At 39.8% G+C, this 22227-nt stretch overlaps 1 protein-coding gene across 9 annotated transcripts in view; it reads right to left on the bottom strand.

The window, feature by feature from the left end:
- Nucleotides 1-22227, bottom strand: part of B3GALT1 (beta-1,3-galactosyltransferase 1) — a 209745-nt gene that overhangs the window by 6000 nt on the left and 181518 nt on the right. The gene's annotated exons all lie outside the window — the stretch shown is intronic.

Here is a 22227-nt window from a genome sequence, read left to right as displayed (position 1 = left end):
AGGCTATCAGAGTGACAGTGCTGTTATCCTATACCACTATTTCGCGCTGAGATGTGAAAACAGCAGAGACACAATCTGAACGTTTGCTTAATATGTGCAGACTATATTCTTCTTACAGATTTATAGGTAGTACTGTCCTGCTAGTCTTCATTATGGACACTTTTAATTATTTAATGACCAGAACCTACATACCCCTTTCTCCTTCCATGAAATAGGATAATGTGAATTTGTGGCCTGTTACAGAGCTTCATCAATTTCAATCAGTTTTTCCCTAATACTGAGGCAGTTTAATGAGGTAGAGGTTGAATATGATGTCCTTCACTATTTGTCACAAGATTTGGGGTTTCTGGTCCACTCCTAACGGGTAGTAGCAGTATATTTAAGTGAAGCCTTTAATTGCCCCATAGGGCTGCAAAATACAGTGATCTTGGCACATACACATACATCCTTCTAACTAAATACAGTTGTGATAAATATATACACAAATGCCTACTGTAACGTCTGGAGAGGAGATCTGTCCTGATGTATCAGCCCACTAGGGTCACTGAGACACAGTTGTGAGAAAGGCAAAACACTTCCCTGATCTGGTAGGTTGGTTTTCTTTCTGGCTTAGCTGTGAATTCTCTGATAACTGCCCCAGCAGAAACCCCAGCAGAAAAAAGAGTAAACGTGAAATGTCATAATGTATCAAAAACATAGAAGTGTAAGGTCTAGAAGACTGTGTTAAGAAAGAAATACAGAAGTGGAGATATAGAGTGAGGGCTACCTGGGTAACTGTATTTAATGGACTCTAGCATTAAGGCTCACAAATACCTCTAATATTCTGCATATGATGAATTATTTTAGGGAGCTATATTGCATTCTCTAATCATGTCTCTTATACATAATTTCTTTAATAAAGGCATGTGAATTAGTTACCATCAATACTGAACAAACAGCTGAGTGAGGAGAAAATTGTAACCAATGCTTCTTACAAACCACAAAATTACAGAAAACAACTTTTCAGTCCAGCAATGTCTCTGTACAGCAATAATTGGCTGTGATGTCCAATCTTGCGTACTCTGAAAGGATTAGAGGCCACAAAACTCTTAGACTATTTTGAAGAAAGATTCCAAGCTACTGTAGAGAATTTTTTGCTCAGTTATGAAATCTACAGATAACTGTCCAAGATGAATATTTCTTATATAGACCCTTGGATTGCTATCTCTTGAAACAAGTGTATCTTTTTCTGTGGTAATCTTGGAGTGCAGGTGAAGTGGTTAAGATTGAACTAGCTGTAATTTTCCTGATGAGTGAAGTTTTAGATTTAATTATTTTTCAGGAAGATTGAGGTGAAAACCAAGAAGACAGCTTTCTGCTTTCCTGTGATGGCTCTCTCAGCTATTCCTACTCAGCTGTGAGGTTAAAATGTGAAGATTAAAGTTCACCGTCCTGCTTTACCGGATCTTTTTTCTATATATGGGCAACACATTTGGAAGAAAATAGCACAAACAGAATTGGCAAATAGTGCAAACATAACAAAATTTGCTGAGCAGTTTTGGTCTGCTGTTTTAGCTGAGATTATTGACACCTTCAGGGCTAATTTCTCTCTCTTTGTAGGTTCCCAGAGGGGGTTAGATAAGTAGCTGTGTCAGGTGGTTTTGGGGCTGTTTTTTGGCCATAGGGCAAATGCTCCTACAAATTATTTCTGGTAATGCTCATTGTTCCTGCATAGAAATTCCAATAATGTTTAGCTTGCACAAGCAAGAAAATAGATCGATTAGGCAGGAAAACATGAACTAAGTAGTAAAATACCTATTTTGTGGTGATTTAGCAGTCAAGAATTGAAGAGGTTGCCAAATTCTATTATTAAAGATTATGCTAATTCATCAAAGACCTAAACAAGTGCCTAACCTGGGCTTTCCTGGAATTACTCCTGTGTTGATGGTTGCAGAATTATTCATAGTGTAAAGTCTGTGACAGCAAACCTTTTCCTTGTCATGTGTTGCGATCCGAAATTAAATACTGCAGCCATGCACTATGCAGGACTTCTCTATCAAGGATGTGAATTACAGGGAATGAAATCAGAGTGTAAAAATTAATGTGCTTGGATTAGTGTGTTAAAACTTTGTTAGTTTCTCACTTGGAAAAGAGGAGAAATAAAGTCTATGAACTAAGGCCACTACTTTCATCTAAATAACAAACGAAAATTCTTCAATGTCCACGTTATTGTGGATCCTTTAGCAGTTTGCTCAGAAGTTCTTCAGAACATTTTTAACCTACTCAATAGTATATATGTCTAAAGCTGCCTTAAATATTAAAATGGGTAGCAAATTCACTAATACACTGTATTTCTAGTCCCTGATACTGGATTCAGTATATTTTGTAGTTTTGCCATGATGGTCTTGAATTTGGTGCTGAAATTTGAAGACCCTCTAGCAGCTGGATATGGGTTGTCACAGGGAGAGCAGAAAGCTTTTATCAGCTTTGTCTTTTGTCAGTTGGGATTGGGTGCATCATGTTTGGGGATATTGGCACAGGCAAAGGAAAGTGTCACCTCCTTTCCTTTGTTCTCTGGGTGAAAGAAAGCTTTTTATCAGGGCATCAGCAATATTAAGCTCCTGGATCCTTGTTTTAAAAAACGTTTTAATTCAATCTGTCTCTTTCCCAACCTGGCTGTCATACTGTAAGTAATAAAAGGCTTAAACTTTGCTAGAGTAGATGATTGTAAAAAGCAAATGTTTAGCATCACGCTTCCATATTGTGCATCAAAGTCATGCAGTTAATTGTACTATTCACAGCTTGTGCTGTGTGAGCCAGAGAAGCCACCCTGTTGGAGTACAGAAAGCAGCACTCTGTAACTTCTGTGAGTAATTAACCTGATGGAGACTGTATTTGCAGCAAACTTTTTAGAAGCTGACTGCACATCAAGAATAATCCTCCAGATAATGAACACATTTCAGAATCTTGCTAACTGTTCATGGGCAATTTTAAAGCAGACGTCAAATGAGTTCAGCAACAGTTACTCGCCAACTGCAGTATTTTGCCAATATTTTGGAACACTGCTGTCTCTGCTGAAATGTTGTTGATATTTCTCTTTCAAGAAAGCCCATCATAAGTGCAGTTGCACTAATGTAATTAGATCATGGTGGACGCACATGATAGAAACCACAGCTATTGAAGCCTGACCACAGTTGTAACCCATACCATGTCGCTATCTACTCCTGAGGCATAACGTAGGTGCTGAGTGGAGGCAGTCAGGATGCTAAGCCTGTGATGACCCTGTGTGAGAAACCGAGGGAGGCTGCAGCAGCTTACCCTGACACCCAGGAGCCTGTTAGGCAGAGCCCAACTGAGTTAAATTAACACTGTTCCTCTCTGCCAAAATGTACCTATTCCTTTCCCTGAATAAAAGAGGGAATGCAGCTGCTAAATTATTTACTCAATGTGGCAAACTCTTCTCATTTTCCCCAAAGAGAGATTTTTGTGAGAGTTTTGTATGATCATGGCTTTCATCTGTATACAGACCAAGACACTGAAATGTCTTCCACGTTTATGAAGTCCTTAAATTACCAACAGAAAAGTCTGTGATTATTACTGAATCTTGTTGAGAAGAAAATTATCCTGAACATTAAGAACACATCTATAAGGAAATCTGTGGATGCTGTTATGTTCTTGGCTGTATGTTTTCATAGTAATTTCTTGAGGAAATTCTGGACAGATGGCAGAGGTGATTTAACAGGAGATTGCAAACTCCTCTCTGGCAACTTCATTTGAAGGTTTCTTAAATATTCTGAATACTTCTGCTGTGCCTGTGTGTAATGGGCCTGAAACTAAATCAGTGCTGCAAAGGAAGACCTTACTCTCTAGGATATATGTGGAGAGGGACTGTAGCACATGTGGGAGCCACAGTCTTGGGTTGAGGGGAGAAAAGTACAAGCATTCATTTCAGGTCTGTGTTTTTTAGAAAAATCAGTTCCACTTTGAGGCATCCCAGTTGCCCTATGTTAAAAGAGGCCCGCCTCCCATGCCTACCTTCGAAGGCAACAGGGACAAATATTTTCTGAAAATCAGGCTGTATTTTAAGATACGCCCTTTGTGCATAGAGAATCATTCCTTGTTCACAGAAGTGGTGGGCTTTACCCTAGGCAGTAACTGAATGTGAAAGCAAGTATTTGAACAAGTGATTCTTTCAAACTAACAGTTCTATTTTCATGAATGCTGTATTTCATCGCTGAATTGAACAATAAATCTCTGGAAATAAATTTGGGACTTATAAATTATTTTTCAATATTTGCTGCCTGCTCTTAATGTGAATGAAAGCTAAGGAGGACTATGCATTAGGGAATTTTATGAAAAGCTTCTAAGTCTTACATAGGGAAAATGCAGGTTTTAAATCTTCCAGTAAATGTGCCCACGCTTCTGAAACTTCTTTAGCCTTTAATGAGCTACTGCAGAGTCTAAGAGTTAAAAGCTCAACATCTGCAAGTGCAGAAAAGAAAGCAAGTCTGCATATGAGGGACTTTTTTTGTATATTCCACCTTATATTTTTTCAATTAATGTATCTCTATATAACCAGGATTTTCTGTTCTTCTTCAAGTGCTGAGTCACCCTACATAAACCAGTTACACTTTGTTTTCATTGTTTTTTCTCACGCTTCAGAATGAATTATTGCAAGTTAAAGTTTTCACCATGACTAAGCTGCAAAGTACAATTTTCAATTGCAGAAGATCAAAAAAATGTAAGAACTATCTAGGAATAATCTGATCAATGCAAATGTCAGATTTACCATGGCTGATGGGAGTGGGCTAACTTACTGTTTAGGAAATGTGAGCTTGGCATGAAAGACCATTCATTGGCTGGCAAGGTATGAAGGTGGGATCTCAGTGTTGGTTTGAGCAGCTTTTCTCTCTGGCTTGGTTTGTACATCTGGAGCTTTGTAGCTATAAATTTGCATCCGAGTTTTGCACCTCAGGAAGTATTTTCTATGCAGAAAAGATTTCCCTGCTTTCTCTGAGCAGAGACCTCAGAGCTGCTAGGTTGGCCACATACCGCTCAGGCAGGTTTTTTCTTACACACAGAGCATTCCTCAGGGAGTTGGGTGATAACAACTGGCCTTAGTATGACTGGGGAGTAGCTACCTTCTATCGTGGTTACCAACAGCCTGGTCTGTACTAGATGTGGCTACATGGGGCTGCTTTATCTGCATTTTCTTCCTGGGAAAGCTGACTCTGAATAAAACTGGCTCTGGAGAACCCCCTCTGCTGGTGGTGGAGGGCAAAGTGGTGATAGATCAAGACTCAAGCTTGTCCAAACTGGATGCTGCACCTGTCTGGGTTTGGGTATTTCATAAAAGCAAAGTATTCACAGTTGGTTTGCAAGCCAGAAAAAGAAAGTACAATTTCATAAAATCTGGCATTCGTGGGAAATTGAAATGTTGGGGTTTTATTTATTTATTTATTTAAAGTCCCTTTTGGCATCTCTCAGCATTACATTTTCAGTAGCCCTCTTAATGTTTTGGTCATTTGTTTGAAAACAAGGCTCTTGGTCAAAGTGTGTGAAACCTAGTCCTTCTCCAAAGTCTCCAACAGTGGTATCACTCAGCTGACTCCATGCGGAAGGAGATGACAGACCAGGCTCTGAGGACTGTCTTTATGATGGATGGCTTTATAAGTGTTAGCAAACTGGCTATGCTTAGTCAGATATTAATCTAGAATAGTTAATAACGAGATTTTACTCAACTCAAAATAATATCAGAACGTGGGATGTGCCAATCAGCAGTTCCATCTTGCTATATTGCTGATTGCAAGTGATTTACCCAGAGCCCCTGCATGCTGCTGTTAATGGGAGTTTTGCTGCGGACTTTTGTAGCAGCCATTTTTAGCAACATGCTTTGCTCTAACTAAAGGGGAGGGAAAGGCGATGAAGAACATAAAATGAAAGAGCAGAATCATTTTAAGCAGAAATCTTTTCCTTTTTCTTTTTTTCCTTTTAAAGTTGCCCAGGAGTTGCCAAGTGTCAGATCCATGCATTTTTTTTCCCCATGAATGTTTTTCAGAAACAATTTTAAAATAGGCTTTGTGATGTCATGTTGTGATAGGTCATTTGTGATTACATCAGTCACGTCCTGTTACAGCACTAATGCCTAAGTTGCATCACAGTATGGTTATAAACTGATGCAAATAACAGATTTCGTTTCTTTGGGTTGCCATAGACACAATCATTATTTTCTTTAGCTATTGTGCTGTGCTTTGTTGTGAAATATCACAGCAAGGTTCTTTAGCTCATGTCACCTCCAAACTCATTACAATATTTTTCATCTAATGAAAGTATAAGACAAAAAAAAAGAGGGTTGGAGTACCAAAAAAAAAAACAAAACAGAAAAATCGGGGGGGGGGGGGGGGGGAAGGGGGGAACCTTTACAACTGCTTTAACAAAATCTTTATTACTCATGAAACAATTTTACTTAACTACTGGAGTCAGTTGGTTAAACTTCCTTCCAGAAATAGTGTTTGAAATCAAATACACTGCTGTTCCTGCCTTACCCTTCTTAAATTTCCCTATTTCGTTACCTTTGTATTCAGAGCGATGCCTGTGAAACAGCGGTCTGGGTTATGACATCAAGAATAAATGACAGTGGCTTTGATTATATAGATGCCTACCCTAGCAGCACTGCCATTGTCAATTAATCTTTGTCACAGAAAGGAGGAGTAACAATTATTTGAAGACTGGAACACCTGAAATCACACTTCCAATGTCTGTGGTGATGCTAGCTCACTGAACTGGATAATGAATCTACTTCCCATAATTCACATGCTACCAGGGCATTGGAGGAAAAGTACAAACAATTGAAACTTTTGGATTTACTGGGAAAAGTTCTAAAATCCAGCTTGCCCATTAAGGTGTCAGTCATGACACTTGGGAAACTTTGCCTCTAACCTCATTAAAACTTGGGGCACTTCAGGCTGGAAACATTAATTATTGCTATGTATAAATACATTTTTAAACCTCAGAGCATAGCTCTTATTGACAGACAGTTACTGGAGGGATTCTTCCATATCTCAGGCATAGCTGTGTGATATCTATACTTATTGTTATATATCTTTTACCAGTGAATGATGGAGATATTTTTTTTAAGGCTGAAAAATAGCTAGAATTCATGTTATTTTCCTATTTTTTTCCACAGCAATGAGCCTATAGATTTTTGTAAATGTTAGGTGACTATGACATAGCATAGCTCCAACTTTTTGTGCTTTGGAAAAAGTATAAGATGTTATCAGATTTCCAACGAAATTGTTGGATGCTGTGACTATGGATACATGGGCATTTATTTTTTCTTTTTCCTGGAAATATTCGGCATGTTGGAGACATCCTGGAGCCTGCAGGTTGCAGTTCAGGTTTTTTTGGTGCTTGCACTACAGTAATTAATGTGAAGCTAATTTTGTGAGGCATTTGTCACCATGAGCTATTTATAAGTTAGGCTTCAGGTTTCTAATCCCTTTGTGAAGTACTTGTGATACATTTAACACAAGCTGTTACTTTCAAAATTGCACCTATCTTTCACAGAACTGAAACATAACAAAACCTCCCAACCAAACAACTGTCTTCAACTTGGAAAATATGGCTTAGATTTCAGCCAGTGGACTTGTTCTCAAATACGTGAAAAGCATTTCCTAGACATAGACATACACTTTTTTCCTTTTGGTGATGGGTTAGTTGTGATTGAGATTCCCCAGTTTACAGGAACTTCCCTGGGCATGGTTTTCTGATAGCATCGCCTTAAATCTGGCAGAGACAAATACCTGCAGCTCCAAGATGGGCAGGTGGTAGCTGCCTGCAGCTGGCTGTGCCCCCTCCCCTCCAGCTGCAGCACTGAATGCCTGTAGTACCAGCTGGGCTTTCCAGCTAAGCTACTTTGCTGAGAAGGGATAGTCCTCATGGAAAAGTGGGATTAACCTCCTCTTTGCATTGAAAGAATCTGGAATGACATTTTGTCATCTTGTCTGTTTGTCTTAAATACAGGAAGTGGTGCTTTCCTGCTAATGAGCTGGTGTAATCATCTGCTGGTGAGCATGCTCACAGGCCCACCAACCTCAGCCCAGCTTAGTGCAGCTGGGGGCCAGCACTTCTGGTTGCTAGCTATATATAATTGCCTTTACAATAAAGACATGTTTCTTTTCACTTAGTCATTACTAAATGGTAGATGGGGTTTTGTTTGAACGTAAATGAAAACCTACTTTCACTGGGGATTGAACAAGAAAAATTTCAGCTGCAAAGAGGGCATTTTCTGCAGAGCTATTAACATTTGAGAACAAGGTAGTGTCAGGCTCTTTCAGCTAGCACATATGGAACATTTCACAGACATGACCCCTAACAATTTGTCAGCATTTCGTTTTCTGAAGCTTGCGGTTGAAAGGACCATTGCACACCATTACACTTACACATTCATAGAACATACACTCAAACATATCTCTTGTGGCAAGGATTTAAAAATGAGCTAACAGTCACTGGAGGTTTTTGGATGAATCAAATAAAAGAGTGCTCGTTGCAGTAAATTGGTAAATATATATACTTGTGAATCCCCAGGAGTAAATTTGTCCTCATTCTTCTACTGTATTTCAAAAGTGCAGCAAATTGTATCCTCAGCTGAGACACAAGTTTGAAAAAATATTGTTTGGGTTTGTAAATGGGTTGCTGCCTCCTTAGCTAAACTGTAAACCCATTCTGGGTTATCAGCTATGCCCACTTAGTTCACCCTCTTTCCCAAAAGAATGTTTCTTTATTTTTCCACTTTATACCCTTTATAAAAATTGTGACCATTGTCTGTGAATCTCAGTGAAAGAAACCTGGTTGTCTCTGGAGAAAGCAGCCAGTTAACAGCTTTTCCATTTATGCTCAGATCAGAGTTTAACTTGAGCTGTGTGAGAGTTGTAGGCAAAAATTGAGGGAGTTTTCTCACAAACTGGTATTGATGAACAGTTTGTGAGAAATTTTTGGTTAATAACTCTTATCTCCCAGCTGGGCAGAATATGGCTGATAATCTTGGGTATCTAATAAAGCTGCAGGATGAACTGCCTTCTGGTAAAGAGTAAATCTGAATTCCTGCTTCAACTGACTACGTCATTAGAGATGTCCTTCATGTGTGCTTTCAAAGTTTTCTCTAGGGGGCATAAATTTCAAATCCTGAAGAACTGTGTGAGCAGTCAGGAATACTAACTCTGATTTCTTATATCTTTTGCCTGTGAACCTTCCTAATTAGTGGTATTTGCAGTGACTGGTAACTAGGAAAAGAGCTAAGCAAGCTTCTTCCTAATGTGCAGACATGTGTGTTTGTCTTTACTTAAACATGACAGTGCCCACTTCTGTGAGCTCGTTATGCTACCAGCACATTTTGTTTTCTCTTTTTTTTCTATTGCGACTAGGGAAGCGTAACCATTGCAACTGCAACTTCTCAGAATAATTGGAAACTCTCCAGTTGGCTTCTCCACCTGTAATTGTGTTTCTCCTAGTGGGTTGATGTAGGTGTAAATGTAGACTCATTCTCTGTATTGAAGGATGTCTCAAAACATAGGTGTATGTCAAGGATGGCCTGAAGCATACTCCAAGTTGAAAACCAGGGAAAACAGTCTTTCTCCTCATCCTAGCTTGTCTTTTACTGAGCCTCCACTGTGGCATGGGTAAAACATGCGATTATAGCGCCATTCCAGATTATGCAGTGACGTGCATGCAGTGTAGAATAATCACTGCTTTCTTAGCTCTGCTTTGGTGCACTGTCCCATTAGCATCATTGACACTGAGGGTGGCTGTCTGCCTTGATTCTGATGCAGCTCAACAGATAAAATTCTCTTTTTATCCCCCACTTTTCTTTGGGACGTGTTGGCTCCTGCTTGGATAGGAGTATAATGTGCTACTGATAGAAACCAGCTTTGTGAAACAATAAACAGTAAATATGTTCTGTCACTGGGCCCAAGGGGAATCATACAATCATACCTTAGTTACCCATGTATTCAAGGCCAAGCCTTAAGGAGAAAAAGGGTACATGAATATACAGTGTAAAAATATAGATTGCTTCTCTTAGCTTTCCATTTGTGGACCTTCAAGAATTTTATAAGCACAAGTTCAGTGAGCAGCTATATAACCCAAGAAGGCAGGTAATACAGTAATAAAATCTGCCAAGCGAGTTAAGGGTCCAAATCTTGATACATACTTCAGGGCTGTAAGAATTAAACAGAGTGGTTTCACAGAGAGACATTCTTCTGGGAGATTCTTTTTCTTCTTATATAAGATCAACCCCCCCTTTTGATCATTTTCCAAACTTTGGAGGTGCTTACTCTTTGAGTAGAACCAGAGGAGAGTACTATATAAGTAACATGAACTCAGACCTTCTCTGGAGAAGGTGTTTGGCTCATAGCATAGCTGGAAACAACAAGGAACATCCTGAGCATGTTTAAACTGTACAGGTCTCCCTCAACATCCTAAACCTTATCTTGCTTTCGGTGGTCTCCTTTCAGTACTATTTTAATCAGAGAGATCTCTTGAACAAAAGAGAGTTTGAAAGCACCCTGCAATACGTGGTTCCATTTATTTCCGAAGCTATTCTGATATCAAAGGCAGGACAAAGCAAAAATGATAAGAAACACTGTAAAGGGGCTGCCAGGCCAACTGTTGTGGGATTGCATGGGCCGTGGAAGGAACTGCTTTGCTGTGTGACTGAATACTTGATGTGGAGTCCATAAGATGACACAGCAGTGTCTCTTCTGGCACCTTCCATCTAGCGAGGAACAAGGTGTGCTCTGACTCACTCTCCTCAAATGGAAAAAGCCAGGAAACGTGAAAGTTGATGCAAACATCAGTAATGCTTTTTCCTGCTGCTTGGGAGAAAATAATTGATTTCCTGGCACTCTCATGCAAAGCAGGGAAGATCTGCTGGAGAGGCAGGGGGTGTCTGGCTAAACTCTGCCAGGTACAAAAAAGATGACAGGCAATCCTGCTTCGGGTGTGCAGAGCGAAGCCTCCCCATACTGTATGGTGAGGGGAAGACAAACAACCTAAATCCACATTTCAAATTATTCTCTAAAAGCCTTTCTTGGTAATGATGCAATGAAGACTAATGCCCCAGAGCCAGAATTTTAAAGAGTTTCTTGATCATTTCTTTTGGTTGTGTGCATATATAACATAACTAGGAACTGCCCCAGTACTTTTAAAGAGAACTTTAGTGTTTTATTTCTTACTCCAAGAAAAGCTCTCTCCTTCTCTCTTTCTTTAAACAAATTAATTTGTATAGCTCAGAGTGCATGTACTTTGCAAAGATGTTGCCATCTGCCATTTCTTTTCCTTTCCAAGCTGTGATCTTAGACACATATTTCAGGGAAAAGAAAGCCAAGTGGTTAAGTTTATTTTCCCTTTGTGTGAACAACAATGGGAATAATTCCCATTGCAGAGCCAGGCATTAAGGCTGCCTGAAACGCCAACTGCAAATCACCTTTTCAGTGAGGCATTAATTCATTCTGTGAAAAATACGCACAAACTGGGTAAAAGAGCTCCATTTCAATTGCTCCCCCTGTCCACTGGCTGGATCAATTTAACTCCAAATAGCAAGTTTTGGGGATGATTTATGTAAAATTATTTTCTTATTTTTCCTAAACTTTATTCCTGGTCATCTTTTCTCCCTCTCACCCCCTTGTTAGCCATTCCTCCTGCAGAACATGGGGGAGTGGTGGAGGGTGGTGCTGGGCACATGGCAGGGCCAAGGTTGCTTGTCCTCAGGTCAGCCCAGGCTGCCAGGAGGCAGCACTTCACCTCCACCTGGGACATGGTCCTCCCAGCAGTCAGAAACCCCTTAGCGGCTGAGGGGGATTTAACAGTCCCTGCCTGCAGGCCACGGGAGCAAAAGGAAGAGAAAAGGGGATGCTTTGCCCCTCAGCTGTTTGTGCCTTGTCTTTGAAGACGATCTTCAGGAGCTAAGAAATACTACATGAGAACAAGATGGGAACCATTGCTTTGCATCTGTACCTGGGAAATTAGAGCTACAGCATGTGTGTGTAAGCTGCCACTGCCATAAAAATATCCATGCATTTGTTAATACTTTTAGTCAGATCAGTTCCTAAATCAGATTTGCCTCATGGTTGTGCAAAAGCCTGGATCAGCACAGCTAAGGGGTATGATAAGCCTAAAGCCAGATGGGCCAAAATGGGGCAGACCTGTTTTCATGGTCACACTCCTGCCTTAGATGGAATTATAGAATTGTCAGGGTTGGAAAGGACCTTAAGATCATCTAGTTCCAACTCCCCTGCTATGCGCAGGGATACCTCACACTAAACCATGTCACCCAAATGTCACCAGATCATCAGAAAGCTGAGGGTTCCCTTTGTTCTTCCAGAGTTTTCTTACACAAGGATGAGACCAAGCAAACGGTCTTCCTCTTGTATTGGTTGCAAACAAGTAATAAACCAAAAAGCCTTTGCCTGCCTATTAAATATTTAGTTTTAAATTTCAGTGATGACTGAAATGTCTTGGAAATCAATTCGAGCACTTTTTGAGTATTGAAAAAATTACTCTCCCTTTTGCCCATTTTTTTTATTTGTTTTCACAGTACCTAATGATTCTTTGTATCCTTTGACTCTCCTGAGATCACTTTGAACTTAAACTGGAAATCTAATTGGATTTTAACAGGAAACGTGTATATAACAGCTTTAAAGGGCATGAACAGTATAGTGTTTGAGAATGTGCTGCTATTTGAAAGATTGATGTGATTTTCTGATTTTGATGTAAAATGAAAACATAGTAAGGGGCTGTCACAAGCCTCTGAATCAGCCAGATTCTTTTTAGGATCTGAAGACAGCTCTTGGCTTAGGTAGGCTATTCTCCCACACATGCCTTTGCCAAAACAGAGTATGTGTCAGGGTTTTTTTTTTTGCTGTTGTTTTTTTCTCCAGATGCTGTAACAAGAGTTAGACTGCTCATTGCTTGCCAGGGGTTGTATAATATTGTGCCAAAGTGCAATCCCAAGCTGCAGTTTTGAAGGCAGCATATCAATCACTTACTCATCAGGTTCCTACACTTCTTGTGTGTAGGGTCAGACCTCTGTCATCAGGCCAATCCTATTAACAGGTTTCATCCAATGAGAGTGATGAATTTTGAATGTCGTGGGTTCAGCAGTAGCAGTCATTTTTCCCCTTCTTGGTAGCTGGTGCAGTGCTGTGTTTTGACTTTTGGCCTGGGAGCAGAACTGATAGCGATGTTTTGGTTTGGCCAAGGACTTTGTGAGGCTCATGCTCTGCCAGGGAGGAGGGGAAGCCAGGAGGAAGCAGAGACAGGACACCTGACCCAAACTGACCAAAGAGGTATTCCATACCACAGCACGTCATGCCCAGGATGTAACTGGGAGTTAGCCGGAAGGGCTGGGAGACTGCAGGGTTGGAGGAGGTATCAGTCGGAGCTTGGTCGGGCTTGGGGGGCGAGTTATCGGTCAGCTGGTGCTGAGGTGTTGTATTCTCTTCCCTTGTTATTTCCTTTATCATTATTATCATTGGTGGTAGCAGTAGTGATTTGTGTTACACCTTAGTTACTAAACTGTTCTTATCTCAACCCATGGGAGTTGCATTCTTTTCGATTCTCCTCTCCATCCCTCCGGGAGTAGGGGGAGGGAAAGAAGGGGGGGGGGAGTTAACGAGTTACCTGACTGGGTTTAAACCACGACAGTTCTCACTGCAAATGTTGGTTAAAGTGTCCACCATGGATGGAAAGGGTCAGTATGCAGCTCATCTTTTCTTCTGTACCTCAAACCTAAGTTGCTGAATCCCTCAGGTCAGCTAAAATTAATAATGCTTTGGGTTTGACTGTGATTTTTCTCTATATTACATCTAAAGTAAAACTGAGAAGTATTTGCTGTCACAACTGATTTTCTTCCATGGTTGTGATTAAGTCATTCATTAGCTTTTGAAACACACTTTGAGTTTGGGATTTCCCAGGGAACTTTAAAAAATAACATTTTGCATCTAAATGAAGTTATAAATAGAGATAAAAATGAGAACAGTTTTCCAGCTAAAGAGTGTGTAGTTTTTCACCAGACTGATATTTGAGTCTTCTTCCTGTTGACACTCATCTTCAAAATAAACCTGATATGAATTGCACTTTTGTAAGATGGCAGAACGATCCACCTTCTGGCTCTTGGGTGTTTGAGAGTGATTAAACACATCTAGGAAGAAAACTACCCCTGAAAGTGGCATGTGCACACAGTTTAGTCACTGTATTCTACAGAGAGTTTTAGAGACAAAAACACTTGGTGAAAGTCAATCATCTCTGTCATCTTTCAGCTTTAACTTCTTTATTTGTGATAAACACTTTTTGTTACAGGGACTGTGTTCATTCAATCTTACAACAATCCCAAATAGTCAAAGTGGTGGTGACTTAAAACTACTGCGCTGACATTTATGATAATAAAAATAATACGTTGATGCACTGCCTTTTTAGTAAACTACTACAAATAATCTTTGCCATGTAGCAGAAGAGAGCAGGATATTCAGTATTACATAATATTTTGTAAGTACTTCAGAGTGACAGCCTGTATAAAAAACACATGTAAGAAGATTGTTTTGCCATGAGCTATAAAACACAGCAAAAAACCTCCAAAAAACAAGAGCTGTTTTCAGGCATGATCTGACAAACTAGATAAGAGTAGAGTTGCTAACTTAGGCTGTCTGGAAGGAGTGTAGATGAGATTTTCAGTGCCTTAGTGATATGACAACAGCCAAAATCTACAAACATTCTTTAGGTACCCTATACACTCTATTAGGACCACCAAAAGGATTTCCTGCCTCAAGCAATACCAGATTATTATACTGGCTGGCAGGAAACTGTAAATTATAGCTATATCTGGCTCTATGGAAGAAAAGCTATCAGATGGTATCGGACATGAAAAATGGTTTCTGAGTTGCCTTGGTCAAGTAACTAAAAGTTTAGGCATATCATCTTTTAATTTGAGGAATGATGAAACCAGCAGTGACAAGAACGGAACTGCAAGTTTCTTAAGGTAGATAGATTGAATTGAGGGGTAGGTCGTTTGTCAGCGACACCGGTAGATAAAATAAAATGGAAGACAAAAAAGTTTGCTTTGTATCACAAAGCTAGAGTTTTCAGCACAAGATTATGTATTCTAAGGCACCTACCTCTCTCTGTGTACACCTCTAGAGACACCAAAGAGGGTCTTAAATTTCAACATGCTCCAACATCTCAAGTTCTGGAGATGCTGCAGAGAGTTGTCTTTATACAGCTGACATCTGCAGCCTCAAATGCTATCCACAAATTAGGTTCCTATCAAATAACAGTGCCTCTAGGCATCTGCTGTTTAAAAACTGCCCTTCAGAGAGAACGGGCAATCTTCTGTAGGATAGGTTATGCATTTTACAGTCCTCATAAGAAAACAGTCTGAAAAATAGGTAGCAAAACAATTAAATCATCTCTGCTGGCTCATCTCCTTTAAGTCTCTGAAAGCCTGCTGAGAAAAGCGAAGTTACTTTTGCAGTATTTTTAGACCTTGTTTAGCTGTAACTTTACCTGATACATGCAGAAAAAGAATATAGCAGGGCATTTCAATTCTGCCTTTCTTCTCCATTTGGCAGTTGATCTTTAGTGCCTGCATAGTCTATTAAACTCATTTTGCTATAGCTTTACTACTGACATTTTAGATTAAATGCCAGAGAATGAAAGCAATTTTTTTTTTAAGGACTATGACTTTTTGTTTTAATACAACTCTGCCAGGATCACAAGGCTGTAGTAGCTTGCTGTAGAGTGTTATTTTAATCCTTTCTTCCTACCTAGGAAAAATACTTCTGATTAGTACAGCTACTATCCCTTTGTTGCAAGGTTTATACAAAATTCAGCACTGTTAATACAATTTAACTTAATAACAGCTGTGAATGCTTGGCACTATCTTGTTCCTGTTTGCAGTGCTCGCTTATTTCCTCTCATCCGATAAGCTACAAAGCAGGATAACTCCTTTATGAAAGCAGTGGTGATTCTTGGTGCTACAACACTACAGTAAAGGATTTTTTCGGTGCTAAACCAATACTTTGCATATGGTATTCTCACCCACCCAATACTCATTTAGCCTGGAAAAGATGGAAGCTGGAGAGCTGGGGTGCTTTGGAGGCTGGCTTGAAAGCACCTCCCAGCAGTGGTGGCGGGCACAAAACCCTTGTGCGGGGAGCTCTGCTTTAGAGCCAGTGTCTAGCAGTTTTACCTCTCATGTTGACATCCCTGCAGATCTGCGTTAAGGCCTGGGAACCTAGTTTTGTAATTTTCTACCAAAAATCCAGGAGTGTCCACAGAAAGCTCATACTGACTTTTGTACCTATTAGCAAACTAGAGAGGTACCACACAGGTCCCTGTTTTTCAGTATTGTTAGCTGTCAAAATTGTAAACCACTGTAAAATCTATTTTTAACTCCCCATAAACAGAATAGTTTGATATAGTGCATCTGAGAATTGCTTTTAGGTACTTAGTATTTTCTCTGAAATCATGATCGTAAAGGATAGAGCTAAAGTAATTTACAGATATTACAGATTTAGTGAAGATTTCAGAATGATTTGCATGCATAATGTTGGTCTAACACTAATTTTGAGCTCAATTCATGTAGATGAAAAGATTTTCATCAAAACCATTCTGGAGAAGACAAGAATCACTCAAGTTTCTATTTAAAACTGCTGCTGTCTGATCAGATGCTTCTACAGATTTAACGAAACAAAGTGTTTACAGAAAACAGTTTCTTTCTACCATTATCTTCAGCACTATAGCTTTTCTAATTGGACTTGAGCAATTCTTATTCTAGAATAAACTATGCCTTTTACCTGCTGTGTAATAGACCACTTCAGCTTGCACTGCTTTACAGAACGTGTCTCTGTGTTTGTCTGACTAAAAATATTGGAGAACAACATAAATGCCACTATTTGCTTCAGGCGTGTCATTGCAATTCATAGAATCATAGAATGGTTTGGGTTGGAAGGGACCTTAAAGCTCATCTAGTTCCAACCCCCAGCCATGGGCAGGATCAGCTTCTACTACAGCAGGCTGTTCAAGGCGCCATCGAACCCAGCCTTGAACACTTCCAAGGACGGGCATCCAGAACTTTTCTGGGCAACCTGTTCCCAATGTCTCACCACCCTTTAATGAAGAACTTCCTTTTATCTAACTACCCTCTTCCAACTTGAAGCCATTCCCCTTTGTCCTATCATTACATGCTCTTGTAAAAAGTCCTTCTGTTTCTTCTAGGCCCCCCTAAGGTATGTAAAGGCTGCAATAAAGTCTCCCCAGAGCTTTCTCTTCTCGAGGCTGAACAAGCCCAACTCTCTCAGCCTGTCTTCACCTGGAGAGGTGCTCCAGCCCTCTGATCATCTCTGTGGCCCTTCCCTGGGCTACATCCTTCTTGTGTTGGGCGCCCAAAGCTGAACACAGTATGCTAGGTTCTTTCCTCCCTGTTTTTTTCTTACTGTAACTTGTCCATTACTTCCCAACTGGTCATGTAAAACTGTTATGGATCGGCATCTTTAAAGCTCCCTATGAATGGCAATGTGCCTGATCTCAATAGTGGATAAGGTATTTAAATGATTGAAGCAGCTGTAGCACAATAATTGTTCTAATATTTCAGAAGTCAATAAGGATTTCAACTAGTACATGTTCAGGTTAGCATGAATGTGAACACAGATAGCTTTATATTTTGGCATGCTTCAAAATGTAAAATATTCCAGTTCCGTGTCTCACTTTTAGAAGTGGTAAGGCATATATACATGCAAGTTAAACTTTCTCAGTGTTTTTTCATGGTCTGAGAGAATCCTGAGCTTTCAAGGACAATGAGTGGTAGAAGAGTTGCTCAGGAGGTGTTTATATTAACTGTGATTGTATGCAGCCTAATAACACATTTTCTGCTCTCCTGCTTGATGGAAACATTTTCTTGATGTCCACTGGATATTAAGCAATTTAAAGACTTGATGAGCAAGAACAAGGTGATTGCAGAAGTACTCTAAGCCAGCTAAAACTGAACATGCAGCTCATTTTGCTGTTCCGCCTTTTATCTAAATGGAGCATTTAATTATAGGCATAACATCTGGGAGGAGTTCTTTGATTTACAGTGGATGCCTGATAATGTTATCTGGAGTTATCTTCTTTTGCCCTGAACAGATGTATCTTTTACTGAATGTTCTAGGAAAGATTTTGCCTGAGGGTTTGCCTGAACAATGCAGTTGTTTGTATCCCAGTTCATAAGACAAGACCTTCCCAGAGCAAACCTAGTCCAGCTATCTACAGCTGAAGTCACCTAGAGGGACCCACGACTTCCATGCAGCTTGGAGTGCAGTGCTTTTCAGTGGCTGAGAAAAGCGGTTTTAGCAAGATTGTGGCTCTTTACAGTGGCTCCTTACAGACTATGGCATTTACACAATCAGTGTTGTCAGAGGTTACTTGAGGAGAGATTCTTCCTTTCTGCTGCTCATAGTTCTCTCTGCTCCAAGATCATGTGCACATATGGATATAGTTTCCAGTTGCAGTTTTGACATTTAAATTTATAAACGAGTCTCAAGCTGCTTCTTGTTGCTGCCATCTCTGTTTCTTCTCTACTGGGATGGGTCTTGTGATGTTTGTAAGCTTTTTTTTGCTTAGTCTTTTATTGAAGGGCACCCAAAATAGTATTAAATAGTTCTGAAATTACTCCACAGTATGTTTCTAGTATGTTTTCAGGCCTGTTATTATATTTGGTTTTTTTTTTCCTCAGGTATTTTGAACAGAGTGTAGATTGGTATGTTAGATATAGTTCTAAGAAATAGAGCTCTACTCTGACCCCTGTGACGCCTCGTGGAAGGCTAGTTAACTACTGAACATCTGCAGCTTCCTACCAGGGGTGTATAGCAGTGTCTGATCAGCAGCAACTGCATGGCCATAGACTCCAAAGATGAGAAACCCAGCATGTCTTCTGAGGAAAGGCTAATTGACCGAGGTCATTTGAAAGTCCTGTTGAGGCCTGGTTTTCTCTCTCCTGTGCCTGTAATTGGCCTTGGCAATGCCTGTTTATCTCACATCAGACAATGCTTCATTTCTCTGCTAAAAGTTATGCTGCTTAACTGGTTAATTGTTCAATGCTGACAGATTAGATTTAGCAGTGGCAGCTCTTGGATTTTAGGAAGACTTACATTGGCTTTGTAAGTGTAACATCTGGCTTTTCCAATTTTAACATGTGATAACATTTAAAGAGCCAGTCAGGCTTCTGCGATTTTAAATACCAGATGGGAATTTTACACTCCCTGTATACTGTATCATATATAGTAAATACTGAAGGAAGCAGTGGCTAACTCAAAGAGGACCGACACTTTTCAGATCACAAATGACTGTGCATTCATTTCTGTTGTTAATTTTAAAATTCTCATTATCACCTCTATCTACCCTGTCACTACCCTAAGCCTTGTCCATATCCAGCATGTCTGCTTACCACTTCTATAATGCTTTTTTTTAGGAATAAGATGCTGCATTCTTTTGTTAGCAACTGTAGGGGCTAAATGTAACAACAAATGGCAGTAAGGAACTGGGCTGTATACAAATCAAGGTTTTCATGCTCTCAAGCATTTTAATATAAGTATCATTATTTTAAAAATAATTAAGGCCTTTAGAGTCTTTACTTTGTATTAGAAAAATAACAATATAAAACCAACGCAGACAAGCCAAATGCATTTTTTAAAATCCTGATGATGGACTTCTGATACTCTTGCATGTAAGTCCACTCTGTTTTGTGTTCTGTTACCTGTTATGCTTTACAAACAGCACAGAAATGAGCCTAAAGCAGTCAAGATAAAGTAACTCTCAGGTTTTCCTAAATGACAACTAAGCTGCAACAGCCACTGCACATACAGCTCCTATATGTCAACCACTACATCTAGTCCGCAGTGGTGTCATGGTTTAAGCCCAGCCGGTAACTCAGAACCACACAGCTGCTCGTCCACCCTCCCCTTCCCGTTCCCCCATCCCCTGTTCCTGGAGAATTGAAACAATGTAAACCCCGCAGGTTGACAAAACAGCAGTCCAGTAACTAAAGTATAATACAAAAACACCGTTACTACTACTAATAATGATAAGAGAAATAACAAGGGGAGAGAACATAAAACTAAAAAGGGAAGGGGAAAAAATCCCCAATAAACACAAGTGATGCACAATACAATTGCTCACCACATGCCAACCGATACCCAGCCCAGCCTGAGCAGTGATCTGGCCTTCTGGGTTACTCCCCCCAGTTTATATACTGGGCATGATGTGCTGTGGTATGGAACACCCCTTTGGCTAGTTTGAGTAAGGTGTCCTGTCTCTGCTTTCTCCCAGCTTCTTGTGCCCCTCCTCACTGGCAGCGCATGAGACTGAAAAGTCCTTGATCAGGGTAAGTGCTACTTAGCAACAACTAAAACTTCAGTGTTGTCAGCACTGTTCTCAGACTCAAGCCAAAAAACAGCACTACACCAGCTACTAAGGAGAAAAATAACTGCTACAGCTGAACTCAGGATAAGAGGGAAGGAAGTAGCCTGTTTCTGATGAAATGACTCTTTAGGATGGATGGTGCCAGTAGTGGAGATGGTGACGTATGTAAGAGTAAACGTTTACAGTCCAATATGACAGCTCATTAGATAGTTGCAGCAGTTGTTGATCAGTGCAACTTTCATATTTTCAGGCTTTAGCTAAAGATCTGCACCTCCTTTAATGAGGATGTTGCTTAAACTGGTGGGAAAATTAATGATCAGAATTTTGATATGAATGGAACCCCAAAAGTCATATTACTATAGATCTGAACACGTTTTGAGGTGAAAAGGTTGTTTTAATTTTTAAAATGGAGCATTTAAAAATCTGCGAAATAATTAAATAGATCTTATATTTTATTTCTTGCCATGATAAGAAATGTAAATACTGAATAGCTGGAGAAAGTGTGTTTGTTCACTTGAGATTCAGAGCTCACTACTGCAGTCTCAGAAAACAAGATGTTCATCTGAGTTCCAAACCTTTAAATATTTGCTTTTGCCTTCTAATGTATTAGAACATTCCTTTGAAAATACCAGATCGCATAAACTGCACAATTAGCACTGAATTCCCTGTATAGAGAACAGTAATCTAGAATTGTCAGACTACAATCCCTGTTTCTCATGATAAATCTTCTTCATAGCCGTTCAGTTGTTATAGTATCGTACAGTGAAGCGATTAAAATGAAAATGAAACTCGTGTTATCTGACATTTGCAATTTGCAGTTTTGATGGAAAATATGAAAATGGGAATAGTAAAAGAAAAGTTTTATATTCCTTGCATGTCACTGACCTTCATCCTTATTTCCAGCTTTTCTGCTCAAATATCAAAAGATTTAGTGTAATAAAAGATGACAGGAAGCACATCTGACAAAACTATCTCTTAAGTCTTGTTGAATAAAACATTCAGTGGAAATGCTTCTTAGCACCAGCAGGTTAGCATTAAAAGTGCAAGGGTTTTAGAGGAAGCCTAAACACCCCTGACAAACGACAGCTCCCGATTTTAAAATTAAGATTTGAGATAAAGATGCTGCTGAAGTTATCAAAAGAAGCATACCCAGCAGTTGCCTAATGCACATGCTCATGACAATGCTATCTGTCTGTCAGAAAACCTCCTGCATCGGTGATCTAACGCTGATGATGCTGAAACATGTTATGTACAGTAGAAGCCCATATCATATTGTCAGTCACACAGCCAGGTTTCTCACCCTTCTCTTTTATACAAAAGGTTCTCCTTTCAGTTTTTTTCTAGCACAGTTGCAGAGAGCAGTTTGTGAGCTCTGAATTAATTTTTTTTTCCCAAATCAGAAAAAAAAAGCCTGTAGAAGCTATTTTATTTTGTTTACTTGTTTTCAGTAATAACCATGCTAAATACTAAAAATACTGAAGGCCTATATTGTAGCTAAGCTGTTGTGGAGAAAATTCTCAAAACTATACATACATGTTAGAAGCCTAATACAAAAGTGTAAATTCCAGGCAATTATTTGGACATACCTGCACATGCTTTCCAGTGGGGTTTTTGCATGCCAGGTCTGAAGAACCATGGACATGGTACAAGCTGAAGCTGACTTCTGCTGTGAACTAGGCAGTAGGTTTGCACAACCTTTCTAGCATTCTCCAGCTTCCCCGGAGATACACCACAAGGGAACATTGTCTCTTTCAACCTCTGCTGCCATCAGAAAAGCCTGTTCTTTATGGGGAACTGTGA

The sequence above is a fragment of the Pezoporus flaviventris genome, unplaced genomic scaffold (genome assembly GCF_033815535.1).
Source record: "Pezoporus flaviventris isolate CSIRO_AGI_PZ_B2104156 unplaced genomic scaffold, CSIRO_AGI_Pfla_v1 ptg000001l, whole genome shotgun sequence".
Classification (NCBI taxonomy): Eukaryota; Metazoa; Chordata; class Aves; order Psittaciformes; family Psittacidae; genus Pezoporus; species Pezoporus flaviventris.
This window is presented reverse-complemented; position numbering and strand designations above follow the sequence as displayed.